The sequence below is a fragment of the Trichoplusia ni genome, chromosome 19, assembly GCF_003590095.1.
Source record: "Trichoplusia ni isolate ovarian cell line Hi5 chromosome 19, tn1, whole genome shotgun sequence".
In the NCBI taxonomy this organism is placed as follows: domain Eukaryota; kingdom Metazoa; phylum Arthropoda; class Insecta; order Lepidoptera; family Noctuidae; genus Trichoplusia; species Trichoplusia ni.
In genome coordinates, this window is record NC_039496.1 from 6,481,609 (window position 1) to 6,487,608 (window position 6,000).

At 34.2% G+C, this 6,000-nt stretch overlaps 1 pseudogene; it reads right to left on the bottom strand.

The window, feature by feature from the left end:
- Positions 1–3,237: 3,237 nt before the first annotated feature.
- Positions 3,238–6,000, bottom strand: LOC113503293 (annotated as a pseudogene).

Below are 6,000 nucleotides of genomic sequence, written 5' to 3' on the forward strand. Positions count from 1 at the left end.
CACAGCTACAGCATAGAGTGGTTTCTCTCTTCCACGAATGCAATCTGCAATGTAACTTTCAATCTTATTCCCCATGTAATATGGTTTAATTTTAATACAGCAGCTCATTATGTTCTTATGTAAAATCTATGACCCATCACAGCATAATAGTCTGATTTTGTGAACTAAAAAGTAATTTTGTTGTTTTATTTATCCCTTGACGCTCGTAAAATTGTGACGCACACATTAATATCAACCAGTACTAACGAAAAGTGTACATATCCTTATATTCGCTTAAAATTCTTGGATAAAATAAAGACTGAAATCTGTAAATTATAGCCTGCTTATAAAGATTAATAAAAAAAACTATATTTAAATTGTCTCTACAAATAAATATCATACTAGAACTACCAATTAATATTTTCTATTACGATACAATCTTCATGATTTTTTGGCTATTTAAAATAATATTATATTAAGAAATTATCATCATTATCTTGTAAATCAAGTAAATATAAAATTATTACAAACATCCAATCACCGACATTATTCAAATATACCAGAAAATCCAATACGGAATACCTACCAGAGCGACAACGGTAGAAATGGGCGAAGTCTTCGAATGGACCTAATGACGTCACAGCATAATACTCATGCCACTAACTAGCTCCGGATGTCTAGCCCTGAGAATGTAGGTACAGCAAGGAGTTTTTAATGAAATTATTCGCTGGAATTCCACTTTACTCGGATTTTCATGTTTCATATTCTAGCAGGATTTTATGTGACGGATGCTGCTATTAGTTTTTTTTTTAATACGTTGCCTTGTTTGTTTTTCTTGTATCAGGATTGTATTGTCTGTATTGTGTATGTCTTATAATTATTTATTTAATACGAGCTATAGGATAGTTATAATCTACTTTACAGAAAGAAAATTACAAGTCTTCATTTCTAGAAATAATGTTGTTTGTTTGAAAGTGAACACAATTGCCTGTGCCACTAAGTCATTACAAAAACAAAACAAATTATCTAAAGAAACTTAAGTAGATTTCTCTTCTATGTCAGCAATTTATGCCAACGAAATCTATAATTGGTCCTCTCTATTCATTTATTATTTTCTGTTTCCCAAGTACCCCGTAAAGTAAAACTTCCCCAAGTATTCATCATCAGAAAGCCTATTAACTACACATCAGTAATTTTGTTTACGCCCCTAAATCATTACATTATTCAAATAAGTTCCTCTGTCCCTCTCGCACCATACATTACACACATACATTTTGGTACCAGCATCTCTGTCTTTAACGAGCTCCCGACTAATGAAAGCTCAGTGCATGGTAAGCACAAAATAAATCCAGTTAGTTGCCGTTAAACCACTCAATAAATTGTCGAAGCGTCTAAATGGGCCGCCATCCAACTGATTGCCGATCAGGGCCTATGGGCGACAACTATTTTACTCGAGTAGAATACTTTTACATCAATTTGTTACTTTGAAAGTAATCATTATTGGAATTTACTTCTCATCGAAATTGACTGAACATTTTGTTTCACTTAAACAGAAATAGTGTTTTTGGAACCCAAATATAAGAATTATTTTTATTGATAGAAGGATTTCAGATGGAGTTATGTTAATACGTACCAGTGCAGGCAATTTAGCTAATGTGAGAAAAGCTATTTATTTATCGAAATTTCTTATATTGAGTAAAAGTGACGTCATAGAATCTTAAAATATAGTTTCACCACGCCATGACCAAGATCATGATGCTAATGTATGTAAAATAGCCGCGGCTTCCTTATTTCACCATGATAATTTACCATCACCATATCGTAATATAGAAATAAATTATTACATTTATGCAAATAGATATGAGGCTGTTGACACCAAGAGTAAATATTAAAATCATAACAAAAGATCTACAAAAACAAAATCTTTAAAGAAAGAAATATTCAAGCAAACAGAAAGCTTAAACGCAATGGAGATCCGAAAGTTGACAGAATACTAAGTCAATGTAAATATTGTGGGGAAAGATAGCCAGCACGTGACCAGTCCGTATATGAGATTTACTTAATTTGTCGCGAAGAACGTGGTCGGGCAAACAGCGGGCTTTGCTAGGGACACTTTATAACCGGAGTTCCCGACTTCACAAGATTACTCCGTTTCTTTTGAGGTACATTTTTAGACTTTTACTTGGGATTCAGCGGATATATTGCTAGTTTTAAGACGGTTATTTGTTGGATTTTATACGGGTTTTTAGCTTAAATTGAGCTTTTATTTTCTAGATTGTGTGGTTTTGTAATTAGAAGTTTGGGTTAAAGAAATAATACGTTTGAGCTAGAATGAATTTACGATAAAACACTAGAATATAAAAAGTTGAGTAGGAGTAACATATTTGGTCAATTCCAAAAAAAAACATATTGTTATTGACTAAGACCTGGGGACCTCTTAATTTAATGCTCAAGTTAATATAAAATATTTTTAGATTTCTAGTGCTATGCGCACTGCTTTAAGTTTGTTCATCGAGATGTCTATATATGAATGCTCCGATCTCCTATAACTGAGGAAATTCAAATTTACACATTTATTTTTGTCTGTATACTGATTTGTGTATACTGTTGGAGTCCAGTAATAATACTAAATTAATTCATTGAAGAATACAAAATAAACTTCATTGTAAAACAAGCATAAAAGTATATTCGCAAGTATTTTTGAAATTCTGTGAAACACCAAACTCTTTCTTTCCCTTCAAAATAAATAATAAGACAAAAATAAATATTGTTTAAGCACACCGGTAAAGGGGTCTCATCATGTTTTGACTGAAAAAAACACGATCTAAGACAGCGATCCGACCCTTCACTGTTTCCTGATACTTTGATAAAAGAAAGTTATTTTTAACATTCGCATGAGTATTTTCCTTCCCTTCGTTGCGAGCACAAAATAATTCAAGCAACAGGTCTGCCAGTCACAAGATTAATTCAGTGAACTGAGTGATTTTCTACTCACTCTGAAGTCAAATCGTATTGACGATCACAAGTAATAAATTAATTTTCGGTAGCAATATAAATTAATCAGGGACATTTTCATTGAATTTTTAGTCGAATAATTTTACATTTGTCGAAAATGATTGGATCATTAATATAAGCTGTCATCAAATATAATTGTTTCAAAAGCATCAGATACTTTCAGTAAAATGATATACGCAATAAAAACTGCTTTTCAAAACGGTGTAGAATGTAAATTTTACCAAAAAATAAAAATACAACAACTCCTAATCAACATCAATGTGGTTTTATAATAGTGACACAACATCCAGAAAAAGCCTTTTTTGACGATTAATTCTGAATAAAGGATTTTACAATTCAAATTCTTTAATATTGACGTGCGTTACATAAAAACAAAACACAAGATATCATAATAAACTCATTGAAAAAATATCATTAGAGAAAACCGTTTAAACCGTTATTTTGCCAACTCATTCATCTCTCAGAATACTGAACATTTCCATAAGTCCTGTCCTTCTGGGCAGCTGGGTATATAGAGGCACAGTCAAACATCTGCCGTCCAGCTGTCGCAGCGTCATAGTATGATGCCATCAGATCTTCCAACTCCCGGTCTCTATCGTCGAAGGGGGTTTTCCCGTAATCTGGTCTGAAATTGATATAAAGGCAACATGGGAATATTGTTCCTCGTAAGGTGGAAGGCAAGATTTGAGGAAGGAGTTCTGAATTTGTTTATTGGTGTACTATAAAAAACATATTTAATAAAATACAATAGAAGCATTTCATCGGCCTAGCCTTTTCCCAACTATGTTGGGGTCGGCTACCAGTCCAACCGGTTTCAGCTAAGTACCAGTGTTTTACAAGGAGCGACTGCCTATCTGACCTCCTCAACCCAGTTACCTGGGCAACACGATACCCTTGGTTAGACTGGCTGTCGGACTTTTTTCAGCTTCTATCTGTAACGACTGTCAAAGATGTAGGAATAACAGCCGGGACCCACAATTTAACGTGCCTTCCGAAACACGGAGGAACTCGTTATGACAAAGATGGTCACCCATCCACGGTCCAACCGCGTCAAGCATAGCTTAACCTGTGATCGAATCACTTATGCGGTTATAGCTTAGCCACGAGCTCCTCAAGTACAATAGAAGCATTTAATCCCATTATATAAGCTGCCGCTGCTAATTGCTATATAATTACCTAACTATTGTACTATTATCATAAACCGAAAACGTATTAAAGAGATCCAACAGGCAAACTATCTAGATAGATTTTTTGAAATTATTATTAAATGATTTAACATAAAGGTATCTCTGTATTCAATAAATAAATAACAAGACAGCAAAAGGTTTTTTTTATTCCATCAGTCAAAATATTTCTACAGTCAAAGTTTATGTTTAGACTTCGATTTAAGATACAGAAAAATATATTTTTTTTTGTGTTTATTTGACATCCATAGTGCATTCGTCATGAAACAATTGACAGCTAAAGCATATTATATTAACATAGTACTTACGTCAGCAGTATGTGTAGTATTTCTCCAACTAGACCTTCTTCTTCAACTGGATACTGCGCTGCTTCACAAATCGCTCTGTTGACACACTCCTCACCATTGAAGCCTTTTCTGAAACGATAGCAAAGGCAATTAGAATTTATAACATACTAGCTGTGGCCCGCGGGCTTGCCAGCTTTAAATCTAAAATGATCCAAAAATGATAAAAACTATCTTGTTTTAATCTCGATTATAAACTATCTGCGTACCTTTATTCGTTTAATCCGTTCAGTGGTTACGTGAAAGAGTAACAAACATCCTTATACAATCCTTACTTTATAATCTTTAGCGTGTATAATAATAGTATGATAGTGTCAGGAAGTTACATTTTAAATTACTTTCAAACAAAAAAATGGCATGTAGATTAGCCATTATATCACCACGAAAATGACTTCATTAACTTAATCATCATTCACAGATTCTATCTTTCTTCTGCTCAGACTTACGGTTAAGGGCCAGCGTATATCAAAACTGTCTGGTTTTATCGACATTCAAAACACAGCCGTTAATCCAATTCATTTCGATTTAAACTCCTTCAAATACCTACGAGTTCAACATATCAGCTACCGCGGTATAGAAGGTAAGCCTCTCATCCTTCCTCGCCTCTAGTTCAGCATCCCTCTGCTCTCTCGACACCGTCTTGATGAAGTAGTATTGTGACAGCTGCGAGATGTTCTGGAACTGGGCGTACTGGTACTGGAAGTTCGCTGCGAAGGCCAGACTGATGTAGTCTTCGGCCTTTATTGGTGTCGAGAAGCCTATGAGGAGCTGGAAACAGATAGATAAGACATGAAAAATGTGAACATGCAAGTGTACCCATAGGAAGCTTATATACGGTCGTATTAAGTAATACTTTTGTAGATGTCAGTTAAAATCTTCTTGGTTTTCTTGTTCATCAAGATTATCAGGACATTGTGATGTTGATGTTGTATGGATTATAACACATATTTATTAGTTTACACAAGACGCAATTTAAAAATATATTATTGCGTTCAGTGACTGGTCTTAAACTTTCATCTTGGTATTATCAGCGGTTAGGGGGATGTATCTTTGACTAATTTCAATTGGTTTTAACCAGGAAATTATGATCCGACTTCTGTTCAAAACGAATATAAAAATACAAAGGAAGAGTAGAAAAGCAATCGACTGGGCAATCATTTCTAGAAGCAAAATAACTTGTGAATCTTACCTTGTAAGTGGCGCCATAAGGATAGACAAGGGGTATGCTGTTGATTTGTCTTTTAACCATCGCTTTGTGTTCTTCTTCATCATCGGCATTCACGTTAATGATGATCATTAAAACTCCGAAAATCAAAGTGCATTTCAGTCGACTGGAATTGGACGAAACAGTTTTGGTATTAGGTTCATAAACAATCTATTGTATGACAATCTATATCTTCGTTAGGAATGAAAATGTGCTCTACTTTTTGGGTGCAACCGTAAAGATTATGTAGTACTAATTCTTCATAGTAACTGGT